The sequence below is a fragment of the Glycine soja genome, chromosome 2, assembly GCF_004193775.1.
Source record: "Glycine soja cultivar W05 chromosome 2, ASM419377v2, whole genome shotgun sequence".
Lineage (NCBI taxonomy): Eukaryota > Viridiplantae > Streptophyta > Magnoliopsida > Fabales > Fabaceae > Glycine > Glycine soja.
In genome coordinates this window covers 34,689,195-34,706,692 of record NC_041003.1, presented here as the reverse complement: position 1 = coordinate 34,706,692, position 17,498 = coordinate 34,689,195, and positions in this window count along the sequence as shown.

Below are 17,498 nucleotides of genomic sequence, written 5' to 3'. Positions count from 1 at the left end.
CAAGAATTCTAGACCGTTCCCACCATCACTTCCCCACCTACCTACCTACCCACTCACTTCCCCATGTTTACTTCTCTTGTGAACCTTCACTTCCCCACTTCCCTCATTCTCTTTCTCTTTTCTTCATCGCGACACCACCATGGCAGCACCACCATCGTGCCACACCCCATCTTCTTTTCTTCATCGTGGCACCACCATGGTGTCACGACCACTGCGCCAGACTCCCTCTTCTTTTCCTCATCGCAACAACCATGGCAACACCACCATTGTGCCCACCCCCTATTCGTTTCTTCACTGTAGCACCACCATGATGGCGTCACCTCCATCGCGGTTTGTATTTTAACTTGTCCACTCCTTTCAAGTTTCAACCTTGTCTACTTCTAGAACGGAAGAGAAGATTAGTAAAGTTGTGTTTAACTTTGAATTTTTTTTTTTTTAGATTCTCTTCAAGCCGTGATTGTATTTTTTTAGATATGTGAGACGGTTGTGTTTTTTGGTTTGTATTCTGAGTTTTTTCCGTTGTTTCCCTCTTTTTTGACATGGGTGGTTGATGTTGGATAATAATATTTTATTGTAAGGACTGATTTCTTATATAAGATGCGTTTCTTTTTTTTTTTTAAGGATTTGGTTCCGCCACGCAGACACGCTCTAATGGACAATTTCTTCACGAAACCATTTCTTCAATTGAAGGAACCAGATAAGAACCCTATGCTAGAGATGCTCTTAAGCCTTAGACAAATTTTAGAAACATGATGTTTGGACATCCAAAAATTCAAACACCTTATCAATATTTTTTATTTTTTTTTCTCTTTTTTCTTATCACTATCATATCACTTATTCTGCTTATATTTTCTCTCTCTCTCTCTCTCTCTCTCTCTCTCTTACTAGGTGTCCAAGTATATTTATCCCAAATTTTATGTACTTCATTGCTTGGTCTACACAAAGGATAACAAAGTCGTTTTTCGAGGTTAAGGACAAACATGGTGGGATGGAATGGAGTGCAGTGTTAGAGATAGAAGGAGCAACATGGTGAACAACCTAAAGGCTAAAGCTTGAAGCTCAAAGAAAAGCTTGAAGAAGTTTTCACTTTTACATGCCTAAATCCCTTGTGTGGCATTTGTATTGGTTGTTATCTTGGTTGTTGCATCTTAGTACATTTGATATTTGTATTGCATCATGCATCATCATGATTAGTGTGAAGAAAAGTTTCTAAGTTAGAAAAGTTTCTTCAAGAGGCAAAACTCTCTGTTTTAATCGATTACAGGGTTGTCGTAATCGATTACAACAAGCTATCTAAAGCTTGTAGAGTTGAGTCTCGTATCAGTTTAATCAATTATAGTAGTCTCATAATCAATTACACTATTGTTTGAGACAATGACTGATTTATTCAGGAGTCTCTGCTTTAATCGATTACCAAGTGGATTAATCGATTACTTCTCTCTCATTTAGTTGTTCAGAGGTGAACAAGAACACTTTAATCAATTACTTAGAGAATTTAATTGATTACATTGTTCTTGAGTTATTTCTAGATGTTGGGAAGAACACTTTAATCGATAACTTAGATAATCTAATCGATTACTTCATTGAATTAATAGATTACTTTGTAGATTTAATCGATTATAGGCGGTTATAATTGTTTTCTCTATAAATAACCAGCTTGTGTTCACTCCAATACACACAATCAACACATCCAGAGAATACTCAATATCTCAAAAATATCATCTTAGCCTCTAAATGAGCAAGATCTCGAGCTGTCATTAGTGAATAAGAGAAGAGAAGAAAAAAACTTTATAGTAACTCAACTTCTTAATCATTTGGTTATAAAGATCTTTTCTTGGAAGTGAGTTGTGTCTTTTGAGTTGAAGAAGATCACCTCCTCAATCCAGCAAGGTTTTTGTGGAAAGATTGGCCAGATTGTATCTCTCTTACTCGTTTTTTGTGTATGGTTTTACACGGTCTTTTTGGTTATGCATGAATCGCTTAAAGCATGCTAGATTAGGGTTTTCTAGTTTGGGCTAAGAGTAGAGTTCTCTTAGGCTTATATTCACAAAGGACCCTAGTGTTTGGTGCCTTAGTCTCTTTTTTCGGGGTGGGAATTATAGATTGTTTGTGATTGCTTATAAGGATTCTTGATGCATAGTGAAAATATAATTCTGGTTTTGGATTAGAGAGTGAACTAGTATAAAAAGATTGTGCCTTTCTTCTCTTGTTCTGATCTTTTTCTCTCATTCAAGTATTAATCAAGTTTCTCATAAAGTTTCATGTTTTATATTTGTGAAAGAAAGGATGTTAATGAAGGATCATGTTTAAGGAAGGATTGATTAAGTATTGATTGTGTTCACTTAATATATGTGTTTGTGATACGATCCATACAAAATTTTTTTTGTAACTTTGTTTTTTAAAAGGTATATTTTGTTTTGAAAACCAATTCACCCCCTCTTGGTTTATTGAGTTCCATCATATTTTTTCATGCAGGGTCATTTACCTTTGAGTCCCAACCTCGATGATGTCACGTGGTTTGTCATTACAACCTATAGACTTTAATGGTTACTCCTAGACATACAAAAATCCCGGGAGAAGATTTTTTAGATATGGGTTTTACTGGGTAACAACTAATGTAAAATAATGGTTGTGTATGTTTTATTTATTGTTAATCTTAATTACAAAACACTATTTATTTCTTAGGTTTCTGAGAAAAATGAATGCCATTTTTAGTGGCATGATCCTTCATTGAACTTGTGTGAGAAGAGGATCATTGTAGGCTTGTTGAGGAGGGTGGATGAATTTAAGGTGATTCAAAATGAATTGAAGTCAAAATTGAATGACCTTAAAATGAGGGAAAATTTTCTAATAGTTGGGTTAATTTTGTCTTGGGTCATTTTATTGTTCGTTGTATTTGTATTAGTTGGAAGCAAAAATTGAGTTAATTGGGTTAGTGACAGTGAACTTGTGGTTGTATTTTGTAATTGTTAGAAAGGGAATGTGATAATGAATGGGTTTTGAGATAGTGAATGATTCATGTAATTGTTGGAATGACAAGGTGTGGTTGTAGTTTTTTTGCTTTGGCCTAACATAATTTGACCGATTAATGTAATATGGTTTGGTTTACACCATAGTTTTACACAATGAGTATTCTAACTTTATATTGATGTTATTTTAAGTACTCGCATAAAGCTTTCTTATTCATGTTAATTTTGCAATAAACTGTCACACCCTAATTTTGTCCACCCCCCCCCCAAAAGGAAAAAACTATTTGAAGGACTAAAAACCCTAATTTTGCAATAAATTGTCTACCCTAATTTTGCAATAAACTCACACCCTAAATTCAATACTATTTGAAGGAAAGACTTCTTTTGCATAATAATGGTTTAGTAAGTGGTGGTGAATTTTTTCATATCCGATTCAAGAGGGGTTGAAAGTAGCTAGTCCTGTTATAAACAAAATTAGAGAAAGCATTAAGTATGTTAAGGGACCAGAGGATAGAATGAAAGGTTTTAAAGCTTGTGTTACAAAAGTTGGTGGTATTCATACAAAGATGGGTTTGCGCTTAGATGTCATTACTAGGTGGAATTCTACTTTTCTTGTGCTTGAGAGTGCCCTTGTATATCGACGTGCTTTTTATAGTCTTGCATTTGATGATAGGAGCTATTCAAGTTGTCATATTAATGAAGAATGGGAGAGAGGAAAAAAAATGTGTGATTTTCCGCATCATTTCTTTCAAATCAAAGAGTTGATATCTAGTTCCTCTTACCCAACATCTAATTTGTATTTCATGCAAGTGTGGAAAATTGAATGTTTGTTGCTTCAAAATTCGAGTAATGAAGATGAGTTGACTAGAACCATGGAAATTGATATGAAAATAAAGTTTGATAAATATTGGAGTGATTATAGCAATGCGCTTTCCTTTGGGTGCATTCTAGATCCACACTTTAAAATCAAACTTTTTGAAGTATTGTTATTCAAAACTTGGTCTTGATCCAATATCTTGTCAAGCAAAGTTGAAAGTTGTGGAGCACAAGTTGTATACTCTATATAATGAGTATGCTTAAATGTATTCCAAAGAAACAACAAGCAATGTTGGTTTAAGTCAAGGTTCATCACAAGAGACTATGGCTACTACTAGTACTATTAGTATTGCTTAAGTTGATGTTATGGATGAAGTCAAGGTTTCACTTAATTTTTTTAATTACCAATCATTTATTCTTATTTACTTTGACTAACTCTTTTTTATTTTTGTGGAATTAACATAGGAGTTTATACAATTTGAAGATGAAGATATGTCTCAAGTGGGTAAATCTCAACTAGATACATATTTGGAAGAGGCAAATCTTCCAAATAAATATCATCCTAATCTTGATGTTTTGCAAGATTGGAAGGACAATCAAGCTCGGTTTCCAAATCTTTCATTATTGGCTTGTGATATTTTAAGCATCCAAATTACAACTATGGCTTCTGAATCAGCATTTAGTATTGGTTCACGGGTGCTTAACAAATATCGAACTAGGCTTCTTGCTGACAACGTGCAAGCCTTGATATGTACTAAAAATTGGTTACTAGGATTTGATGTGCAAGGTAAATAATGTGTAATACTTGTTGTCTTTTAATCACATAACTTGAGTTGATTCTAATATTTATTATTGTTTTGAGTTTTAGGAAAAAAAGATGAAGATGTGGAGAAGGAGAAGGCTCAAGCTACTTCAAATATGGAATCATTTGTTGTTGGAGATGTTTAAGTTTCATATTTTAGATTTATTGTTAAGACATTATTTATTTTATTAATGTAATTGAATAATTTTTGAGATTTTATTTACATTTGTGTTGAACTTAATTTGATTGTGTTGTATTTTTGTTAAAATTGTAATTCTTTTAAAACTAAGCTCGTGGACCGGCCTGTTTAACCTACGAGGTCCATGGATCGGGGTAGACCAATTTTTTAGGTTCGTGTAAGAATGCAGGGCAGGCTGGCCCAGTCCGCTGTCAATGCGGGCAGGCCTTACGTGGGGTGAGCCGACCCGCTTACCCACCCCTAGTAATGAGCAATGTTGTTTTAATGAAAATTAGAGTTGATTCAACCCTATGTTTTATTGAGTGTTCTGTGTAAAATTCACAATACTTCAGCAACTTATCGTTTACATGCATCCATGCTTATTTGTTTTTCCGCATTGGTATACATTTCTTATTACATTCTTTCCTTGAAATTATAAAAAAGTAATCATTGTGCTAAGAAAGAAAGATTGTGCTTTATGACACCCATACCAGACGTGTGCCAAGACTAAGATAATAAGTGGCATAGAACAAATACAAGAGAAAATGAAGGCTGATATGAAGGCCATGAATGAGCAGATGACAACGATGATGGAAGTGATGATGAGCATGAGAAAGATGATGGAGGTCAACCCTACTACAACTGTTATTGCCAGTATTGCTATTGAGAAGGACCCAATTCACCTGCCCAGCTTCAATCAAGAGAGTCATCCAGTCTCAGAAGTAGTAGATTAAGGAGATGAGGCGGCGACAAATGCATATGGGCCTCATGATGTCCAGGTCTAGAGAAAGTCTTCTTTTTCACCATATGGCTTGCCTCCCAATTATACACCACCCACTACTGTATACGCTCCTAGTGAGAATATCGGTAATTCCACACCCCTATTCATTGAGAATTAACAACCCCAACTTGATCATACTCATGCCCATGTCTCTCAACCCATGGGGGAAACACATGAAGCTCCCCAAAACCACATTGTGATCTGTTTCGAGGTTTATCCAGGATATACCACTAAAGGGCATGCATTTTTTGGTGTTATCGTGCCAAACGCTTTGGGGGACCCTCAGTATCGACCACCATCACAACCCTTACATTTTGTGATGGGAGGAGGACCTCCTACTATAGTTGAGAAGGAAAAATTTGTTAATCTAGAGCAGGGGCTAAGGGCCATTGAAGGAGGAGGAAATTATGGCTTTGCTGACATGTCAGAATTGTGCTTGGTACTCGATGTGGTTATTCCTCTGAAGTTCAAGGTGTCAGACTTTGATAAATACAAGAGGACCACTTGCTCAAAGAATCAGTTGAAGATGTATTGTAGGAAGATGGGAGCATATGCGAAAGATGAAAAATTGTTGATGCATTTCTTTCAGGAAAGCCTGGCTGGGGCAGCTATTATCTGGTATACTAACCTGGAATCTTCTCGGGTCTGCTCTTGGAAGGATCTAATGGATGCCTTCATTAGGTAATATCAATACAACTCTGACATGGCTCCAGATAGAATGTAGCTACAAAACATGTGCAAGAGAGATAATGAATCATTCAAAGAATACACTCAAAGGTAGAGAGATCTGGCAGCTCAAGTGGTACCCCCCCATGACGGAGAGAGAGATGATAACCATGATAATGGACACATTGTTAATGTTCTACTATGAGAAGATGGTAGGTTACATGTCTTCAAATTTTGCAGATCTAGTGTTTGCTGGTGAGAGAATTGAAGCAAGTATGAGGAAAGGAAAATTTAATTATGTTGCTTTTGTGAATCCTGGTAATGGGGGACCTCGGGAGGAGTGGCGAAAGGAAGGAGAGAGAGCCACATGTTGTGGCTGCAGTTCCTGCATGGACAAACTTTCCACTAGCCCCTGTTAGACTTTTGGCAAGCGTACCAATTTTCGTTGTAGGGTACACATTTATAAAAAAAGTATGTCTCCATAGGGACTTGAATTACTTAATTCATTCAGATAAAGGTTATTAGTTCAATAGTTATGTACAAATTTAATCGAATGTCATTGGTTTTGGTTTAACTAACTAAAGATAACTTAAAGTAAAAGAATAGTGAAAATAACGGATTTATGGAAATAACGAAAATAACAAAATTACGGGAATAACGGAAATAAAGGAATTTACGAAAATAACAAAATTTCGTGAGTCAGAAATATGTAAAATTGCAAAAACAATAAAAATGAATTTAATTAATTCAAGAAAACATAAGATTGGATTTCATCGTTCATACCTTTAGTATCCTAATAAGATTAACATATACAAATCATTTTCCAATATTATTGATGCACACATTAAGTTATCCCAAGTCGATCCCTCGCACTTGAGACCTAAGAATATTTACTAAATATCAATCCCTCGCATATACAATAATACTCCAACATTAAAATTATATTCTCATACTTTTTGCAATCAAAACATTATGCTCTATTCCTAGCAACGTAATGTAAAGAGTAAAATCATTTTGTTCAAATTCTAAGATTACTTTCAAGTCTCACTTAAAATCCAATTTCATGAAACTAGTGATTAAATAGAATCAAGCATTACAAGTAGAATGAAATCACCAATAATGAGTAGAAAACATTCATACATATATATTACAAAAGGGATACATAAGGGTACAAAGATTACATCCATTCCTTAATAAAAACAAACCGATCATTGCGTAGAGCACAAGACTAACAAGAGAAATGACAAAGGATATGATTCACAATCACAACTCTGTAGTGCCTCAGCTCCACTTTTCCTTTTCTCCTTTTTCTTCCTTAGCCTTTATGTGTTTTCTCTGCTACTAAATCCTGCTGGATGATTTTTTCCTTCAACAATGCATGACTATTTATAGAAAATAGCCAAAGAGTGTAGGAAAATTCGCCCAAGCGAGCTGCAACTCACCCATACAATTTATTGCTTAATATTGAGGTAACCAGCTCGCCCAAGCAAGTTGTTTACTTAGGGATGAAGCAAGATCACTAGCCCAGGCGAACTGGTTGCTAGCCTGGGCGAATTGGGTGTCAAAAATATTTGTAAAATGACCATTTTTCCATTATTTTTGGCTTTGTTTATGGATCTAACAAACAACCATCAAAACCTACAAAATCATGGATGAGTCTTTCATATTTAATCAACAACATCAGTAAATGTACAATATATATAAAACAACTAGATTTAAGGGTAGTTTATAAGAAAACTATCACAATCGAAAGATAAGTGCTAACAATTTAATCCCAAAATTAACTGAAATTTGGCACTTATTAGCCCCTTTAGTCCCATGTACAAATATCCTCCTCAACAAAATCACTACTCAGCCAATATTAGTGCTGCCCATTACCCACCAGCCTACCAACCAAGAACACCCAATCAACCACAAAGGCCACCCCTAAATTGACCACAAAATCCACCTATTGCACAACCAAGACCAAACACCACCCTTAATACCAACCAAAACACCAACTACGCAAGAAATTTCCTAGAAAAGAAGCTTGTAGAATTCACCCCAATCTCGATATCATATGTTGACTTACTCTCATATCTGCTCAATAATGCAATGGTAGCCATAAGCCAATCAAAGATTCCTCACTCCATTTCCCCGAGGATACAACTCAAATGTGATATGTGCTTATCGTGAGGGAGGTCCGGGGCATTCCATTGAGCATTGTTTGATTGATGCAGTTGGTTGAGATTTTAAGAGAACAATCACTTGTGAATTCTGACGTCGTCAAGCGATATTATGCATGATGCTTGAGGTAATTTGAAGGTTGCTATTGGATGTCTCCAAGGACTCATTAGGATTTTCATGTTTATGCCATTATTGTAAATAATAGTCACAATGCTAATAATAAGGATGAATTTGATGTTATTGTCTATCATTCTCTCACAATCATATCTTTGCATATTTGGTTAACTTTCACTAGAATATGAATGTACGCCGTTGGTTTGTTTGCTCATGTGACATGCGCTCTAGAGTTGATCTCCAAGTCTACCCAATCAGAAATTACGCATTATACACGTTTGGTGGTAGGGGTGTCGTAAGTGATGAGTAAAATTGAATAAACATTTGATTGACTGTGTTTCAAATCAATAAATTATAAGTACAAGCATTCAAGCGACCTCATTTTATATTTCTTAAAGGTTTTGTCTTTCTTAAAAGATTGTGAAAAGTAAGAGTCATTTGGTTTAATCAATTCATTGTAAATTTTTCAAATGTATTTCGTCCTTGAAAATTTTCTTTCGAGAACTAGCACATTTTCTTTCATTTCTTCTTTCCTTTTCATTTCCTCTTGCTACAAAGGTATGGCAGACACCATGCACGAGTTTCAAGCAAACCTAAGGGCAAATAAAAGGTTCTCACCTTGTAGGTTGAAAACTCGAAAAGGGCAGCCTAGGCAAAATTTAGGGTATACATAAAAGGAAAAAAAAAAGAGAAATGAAAAGGAGAAAGAATAAAAGAAAATAATCAGGAGCATGTTTATAAGAGGTTCTATCCCAAAATTCAAACTATAAGAGTCTTCAGTCATGACTTGAAATGACACATGGCCGTGTTTCTTCATCCAAAACACTAATTTATCCCTTGCTACCCCCTCCGAGCCAAAGTATAGTTGTTTTCTTAAAAAAAAAAACAAAATAAACACCCTGAGTAGGAACCACCACTAAATTGGCTGGAAGAGCAATGCAAACAATGCATGCATGAGGTTTACTAAGTTCTAGGTTGGGCAATAATGATGTTAAAAAAAAAGCAGAAAGCAAATCCGCCAAAGGCGAGCAAAGCAAAAGGAGACAAAAGACCTTCAAATTTTACAAGGAAGGCACAAAAGTACAATGAGGATTAATGTATAAGACAAAGGGAGTAGAGCCCAAATCAAAAAGTTGAAATGAATAAAAGTACAAGCAAGGCTCTCAAGGTTCTTACTCAATGTAACCCTTAAACACTCTTTGAGCCTCTCTGATCATTTCTTTCAAAACCCTCTTACCCCCTGACCATGTTACAAGCCCAATAAAGCCCCTGTGGATCAAGGAAGGACTAATTTTGCTTTTGAGTTTGGATTTTGGAATGGAACCTGCACACACTAATGATTGTTGAAAAAAATAAAAATAAAAAATAAAAAAGAGAATCCCTGAGGTTTTTACTTGCGTATTTGAGAAGAAAAATCATTTGAATAGGAGCTCGTGGAAGATGCCCAAAGACAATTGTGATAGTAGGGTACATCTGACGTTAGTCGCTCATGCAAACTCCCTAGGATTCCTTTTGAATCCAAGGGTAGCCTTTGTTATATAAATTCTTTTGGGATCAACCCATGTCATCCTAGTTCAGCGAGTTCGACAGATCCATGGCATCCCTCTATGATCTTATATCAGGAAAGTTTCACTTGGTCATATACCAAAGTGTAACAATCCATTGCCATCCTTCAATGGTGCATATGGTCGGTCCCAAAGCCTTATATTTCATTACTATACAGAATAATCGAAGTTTTTAAACAAAAAGAAAGGGACGAACCCTAGGATCAATATTTCAGTTGACTGGTTAAATGTCAAATGGCTCCATTGTCGTCATCCAAAATTTTCAAGTGATTAAATCAAACAAAACATACACTCTGAGGGAGTCTCCAAAGAGATCTGCAAAAGATACGATGAGATTGCATGAATTATCACATCTCTTAGAAAGAGACAGTCAATCTCTATTTTTCACAAAAAAAGAAACAAAGTATAATAAGAGAGAAAGAATGTCATGAGCATTGCACAATTTTCATGATTCAAAACCTTTTGCATTGCATTGTTGGGTACAAAGCCTACATTTACTACGTTTCAGGGTGAAGTTTACATGTCTATTTTAATTCATCTGAATGCATTCCAAAACTCATATGCTTCATATCAGGCTATAAGTGCATAGATTTCTCTTTATATGCCAGTTTCCAAAATCCAATGTCCTATCTTTTAAGTTTGGGATTAATGGTCCTTTTAAAGAGTCAACCTTTTGCTTTCTTATAAGGTTGAGCCCTTGGATACTAGTACCTATTGGCACATTTCATAGGACTCAATGCCTTTTGTCTTTATGTTTCATAGGACTCAACATCCTCTATCTTTATGTTTCATAGGACTCAACTTCCTTTGTTTTTATGTTTCATAGGACTCAACATCCTCTCCTTTATTTTTCTTAGGACTCAACATCCTCTATCTTTATGTTTTCATAGGACTCAATGTCCTCTATCTTTATGTTTTTATAGGACTTAACGTTCTTTGCTTTATGTTTCATAGGACTCAATGTCCTTTGTCATTATGTTTCATAAGACTCAACATTCACTGTCTTTATGTTTCATAGGACTCAATGTCCTCTGTCGTTATGTTTCATAGGACTCAACATTCTCTATCTTTATGTTTCATAGGACTCAACTTCCTTTGTTTTTATGTTTCATAGGACTCAACATCCTCTCCTTTATTTTTCTTAGGACTCAACATCCTCTATCTTTATGTTTTCATAGGACTCAATGTCCTCTATCTTTATGTTTTTATAGGACTTAACGTTCTTTGCTTTATGTTTCATAGGACTCAATGTCCTTTGTCATTATGTTTCATAAGACTCAACATTCACTGTCTTTATGTTTCATAGGACTCAATGTCCTCTGTCGTTATGTTTCATAGGACTCAACATTCTCTATCTTTATGTTTCATAGGACTCAATGTCCTCTGTCTTTATGTTTCATAGGACTCAACGTCCTCTATTTTTATGTTTGATAGGACTCAATGTCCTCTCTGTAGAAGCAAAGACATTTTGATGTTTTGTTGATGTAAAAGGATCATGCGCTTCTCAAGTTTAATTCAAGACAAGAATCCAAGTGATTCAAGATATATGATCAAGATAATCACTAGAGACTTAGGAAGGGAATTCCAAGTTGAAACCGCAAAAGGTTTGGCCAAAGAATATAAGTTAAAATGTTTTTACAAGAGATTTACTCTCTGGTAATCGATTACCAGACGATGTAATCGATTACTAGTGGCCAAAATGATTCCTTAAATGCTTTTAAAATGATTTTGAATACTTTTGGAAGCATGTAATCGATTACATAAGTATTGTAATCGATTACCAGCAGTTGAAACTATTTATAACAGCTATTAGAAATTTGAATTCAAAATTTACAATGTGTAATCGATTACACTTGGATGGTAATCGATTACCAGCAGTTATTGAATGTTTTAATTCAAATTTTAAAGCCTGTAATTGATTATGCAAGTCTTGTAATTGATTACCAGAGGAGATTTTAAGAAAATAATTTCCAAAGTCACATCTGTTCAAATGGTTTTTGAATGGCCATCAAAGGTCTATTTATATGTGACTTGGAACACAAATTTGCTTATAGTTTTTTCTGAACAAAAAGTCTTATCCTCTCAAAAGCAAAATTGGCTTATCCTCTAAAAGCATTCCTTGGCCAAAACACTTGCAATTCAATAAGGAATTATTTGAGTGCTTCATTGTTCAATCTATCTCTTTCAAGAGGGATTTCTTCTTTTCTTTTTCTTACTTCTGAAAAGGGATTAAGAGACTGAGGGTCTCTTGTTGTAAAGCAATATGAACACAAAGGAAGGGTTGTTCTTGTGTGGTTTAGAACTTGTAAAGGGTTTTTGCAAACTCTCAAGCGGGTTGCTTGGGGACTGGACATAGGCACAAGGGTGTGGTCGAACCAGTATAAAACTGAGTTTGTACTTTCTCTTCCCTTAAACTCTTTTATTTATTATTGCTTATTGCTTCTATTCAGTAAGTTTAATTTGAATAATTATTTAGGAATTCATTTTAAAAGGAATCTTGGGATTTGGGTTTAAATCAAAATAGAAATTTTTAATTAGGGAATAGTTTGTGATATCTTAATTCAACCCCCCTTCTTAAGATATCTGAGGCCACTTGTCTAAGACTCTCCTTTATGTTTCATAGGACTCAATATCCTTTGTCTTTATGCTTTCGTAGGACTCAATGTCCTCTGTTTGATGTTTCACAGGACTTAATGTCTTCTGTCTTTATGTTTCATAGGACTCAACATCCTTTGGTTTTAGTTTCATAGGACTCGAAGTATTTTGCTTTATGTTTCATAGTGTTAGACAAGCAACCTCAATAACTTAAGAAGGGGGGGGGGGGTGAATTAATTTTAAAAAATTTCCCCTAACAAATTTTAATTCTCTCTTTAAACGAAATATGCAGACTTAATAGAAAAGGAGTAAAGTGTTAGTCGTCTTATATGACTAACTTTTGTATAGAAAAACTTTTGCAAAATATTTATAGTTTTCCCCAATTTATAGTTCTTTTGTAGGAATTGTAAATAAACTTTGTTGTGTTTTGATCTCTGTGTGGTGGACATGGGGAAGAAAAAGTTGGAAATGAGTCTTGAAAACCAACAAATCAGCCTTGATCTATTTAATGAAGGAAGAGAATTGCTGGACCAGGATGTATGCTTACAAGTAAAGGAGTTGGATAAGAAGGTTTTGAAGGAGAGAACCAAGATTGATCCAGGATAACAGAACGATGCGTCAAGCTAATGACGTTAAATGAGCGCTTGCTGGAAGGCAACCTAGTCATTTTTAATTTTGTTTTGCTTGCATTTAGTGTAGTTTTTGCTTGTGATTATGTGTTTTCAGCTTGTTTAATATTGAAAAAGGGGGTTCATAAGCTTTGGTGAAGAGGTGAACAGAAAAAGAACTTAGAAAATTTTTCAGTTGTTCACTCACTAAGCGCAACACTCACGCTAAGCGCCAAGTCTTCACGTGCTAAGCGTGCCCTCGCGCTAAGCGCTTAGACCCCTGATTAGTTGTTGGATGGTAGCGCTAAGTGCGCTTTACTACGCTAAGCCCAATTATATCTCTGGAATCTGAATTTCTCAAATTGGGCTTAGCGAGGTGATGGGCTAAGCGCCAATCCTTCTCTGCTTTGAAAATCTGTGGATAGCGCTAAGCGCGTGTCGTTGTGCTAAGCCCAAATACCTCTCCGGATTTTAATTTCTCTCATTGGGCTTAGCGAGGTGACACACTAAGCGCAATTCCCTCTCTATTTTGAAATTCTTTGTAATAGCACTAAGTGCCGATGAAGCGCTAAGTGCAACCCATCACTGCATGGAGGAGCATATTTATGCGCTAAGCCCTACCTTTGGCAGCTAAGCGCAGATTCTAGGACCAAACATTGTGTTGTCACGCTAAGCGTGCAACACGAAACTGCTAAAATAAAATGGGAACTGCCTAGGCAGTTACCATTTTACACTAAAGAGCATTTTTTTCCCACACACACTTCTGTGACTCGCCCATTTCTGGCATTCCTTTTGTTTTGTGCATCAAGTCCCTGCATTCCCCACATTTTTCTTCTTCTTTGCAGTTCATACTTCACAATCCAAGTAAGCTTTATTTGTTTTATTTTCTATTAAAGTTTCAAACCTTAGGATAGAGGACTTAGTAGTTTGTAGGTTGAATTTCTGTTTAGGTTTAGTGTTATTAGGTTAGTTATGGTTAGAATATACTTAGGGTTTTGCTGTAGGAGTAATGTAGTTTGGTTTAGGGGCCTAATAGAGGCCTTAGTCGAAAGGGGTGAAAACCCCCTGGGTTTTTTCTTGAAATCGCGATGAACACACTTAGCGCCATGCTGCGCTAAGCGAGTTCATCACTTCTGATGAAGATTTCTAATTTCCAGATGAACATGCTAAGCGTGGCCCTGTCGCACTAAGCGCGTTCATCTTCTCTGTTGAGCATCAATGGTGAACTCACTAAGCGCGTCTGTGCGCTATGCGAGAATAGTGTTTTTGACACTTAGAAAAGTTTCAAAATTTTGTTCAGCGCTAAGCCTGGCTACTAGGCTAAGTGCAATTTTGTCTCTGTTTTTCCTATTTGTGGAAAAAGTCTTAGCGAACCTGGTCGCTAAGCCTGTGCTATGTTTTTGTGAGGTTGAGCTAAGCGCGCCTTGCCGCGCTAAGCTCAAATCTCCCTCTGTTTGAAAAATTGTGGATTTAGGCTAAGCACACCCGTTGTGCTAAGCTTATTCTGCAGAAAAAGATTTTCTGTGTTCTCTCGCTAAGCGCGTGGCTATCGCGCTTAGCCCATGAGTTAATTTTCATAAGGCGCGCTAAGCTCGGCTTCTGCGCTAAGCGCCCAATCTTATTTTTAGTTTTATTTTTCTGTTTTCAATTGAGAATAACTTCTGTTTATCCTGTTTTATTGTTTATTTCTTTTCAGATGGCTTCCCGCAAAAGAAAGGAACCAGTCTCAGCATCTTAGGCCTACTATGATAGATCGAGATTCACATCCCAAGAGGCCTGGGATCACTATTCTGACATTGTGATTGGCAGGAAGATTCTTCCTGAGAGGAATGTAATGATATATCATATAGAATTTGATGAATTCAAGACTAAGTTGGAAAGAAGGAATTGGCACAAGGAGCTGACCAATTTTCTAGACGAGAGCATCGATGTTGCTATAATGAAGGAGTTTTATGCTAATTTGTAATACCCTGAAGATAAATCTCCTAAGCATGTAAGGGTTAAGGGTCACTTGATAATGTTTGATGAGGATGCTCTCAACACTTTCCTCAACACGCCTGTGATTATTAAGGAGGGGGAGAGCCTATCTGCCTACTCCAGGTTTTGTAGACTGAGGCCAGATCCACAGGAACTGGTAGCCCGATTATGCATCCCTGGGAGGGGATTTGAGCTAAATATAGATGGGCTGCCTTTGAAAATTTTGCGAAAGAATTTGACCACACTGGCTCAGACCAGGAGCATTTTGTCATTCTCTAACTTGGCCCCTACTTCCCACACTTTTGATATTACATTGGATAGGGCCAGGCTGATATATGGCATAATTCAGAAGATGGATATGAACTTGGGGTACATTATCTTAAGTCAGATTTCTATGATCGCACAACATGACTCCTCACGGGTTGGTTTTCCTGCCCTCATTATTGCCCTGTTCAAGACCAGAGGAGTCACTTCTGATTCATTATCTTTTGATAGCCTCAGCCCATCCATTAATTTGGCTTATGTGAAGAAGAATTGCTGGAACCTTGATGACCCCACAGTCACTTTTCGGGGGGCCCACAAGGCTAAGGACAAGAGGTATGAGGCTCCACCATCTTTTGCTTTCCCTACCTCAACTCCTTCTACTTCTACTACAGCTGCATTTGCTCCAGCTTCAGCCCTAGTTTCTTTCGGGCCCTCCACATTTAGCTCTGAGAGTTTATTTGCCATGCTGCAGAGCCTGCATAAAGGCCAAATTATAATCATGCAGAGCTTGCAGAGCTCAGGCTAGCAGCAGCCAGTGCTGAGCATTGAGGAGTTCCTTAGTCAGGTGGCCTGGCCAGGAGTCCAACCTTCTCCTTTGGGAGGGGGTGAGGCCTTTGCAGCCCAGGAGCCTGTGCCAGAGGAGGACGAGCCCATCCCTCCTGAGCCATTTGTTTATGATACTGATCCAGCTAGTGCTCAGGAGGAGGTAGCATCACCAGAGCCCGTTCCTCAATCATCTCCAGCTCCAGTTCTTGATGATCCACTGCCATCTGCACCAGCATCAGCGCCTGATCAGCCCATTGTTCAGGATCCACCAGTTGCACTGGTGTTGGATCTTAATGAGCATGCACAAGATCATTCCCAAGACTTTTAAATTTCTTCATCTTTTGAACATTTTATCTTTATTATGTTTTTAGTTTAGTTTATGTATTTGTTTTAGCTTTTAAATTTCAATCAATTTTAAACTTCAGTATGTTTGTAGCTTGTGAAAAACAAGATTGAACAATGAATTGAATGTTATTCAGTGGTTTGACTTTTGATGTGAAATTCAATGTTTTTGATTGAATTGAATGAAGCAATTGTATGAATTGATTGAAGTGGAATGCATAGATCTTTTGTCTTGAACAAGCATGCAGTCATTAGAAGAGAAAGAACATGAAATTAGGATTATGACTGAAAATGTTAGTCGGTTTGTCAGATTGATTGTGAAGGAATGCGTTAACTGTAACCCAGTGAGAGTGTGATCTTAATTTTGAGAGAAACGAATAACATTGGGTAATGAATTTTGCATAAATCTCTAAATTATGGAATGAATGCATGAATCTGAGGATAATGAAGGCTATGTTTTGATTGTAAATAGCCACTTAGCCAAAAAGCTTACCATGTGTATGAATGAATTATCCTTTGCACCCAATTTAAGCTGAAAGTATGTTTGATTGATTGAACCTTGAGTCTGCACAATTTATCTCCTGCTACCTTGTCTTTGGTTTTAGAAGAGCATCATTCATAGAAAGAATCTTGGTTCAAGGAAAATTTGTTCCAAATTTAGGGGAGTTATGTTTCAAGTCAAATTTGTCCCAAATTTGGGGGAGTTACTGGGTGAAAGTGTGAAATGGTAAGAAAAGAGCAGCGCACAGTTAAAAAACTGTAATTATAAAATAAAAGTGTGTGCATGCTACCATTTAATAAAAAGAAAGCTGAGTGTAAAAAAGGGGAAAGTAATAGGGTTGGGAATAAAAATAAAAAGGTTGATCTATGGATGAATGCTCTCCTAGAATCTAAGCTTTTGCATCCTAGAAAAACCATGAATTATTTGCAGCCTAGCCTCATTACAAGCCTAAGAAAAGTCCTTTTGATTCAATTTGTGTGTTTATAATTGAATGGCATAAGATGAATTGCAAAGGTTGAGATCTGTGTTAGTTGTTGATGATTAAATAAGCCTAAACACTTGTGCGTGAGTGAAACAGTGACTGTGAGGCTTTGGGTAATGATCCTTC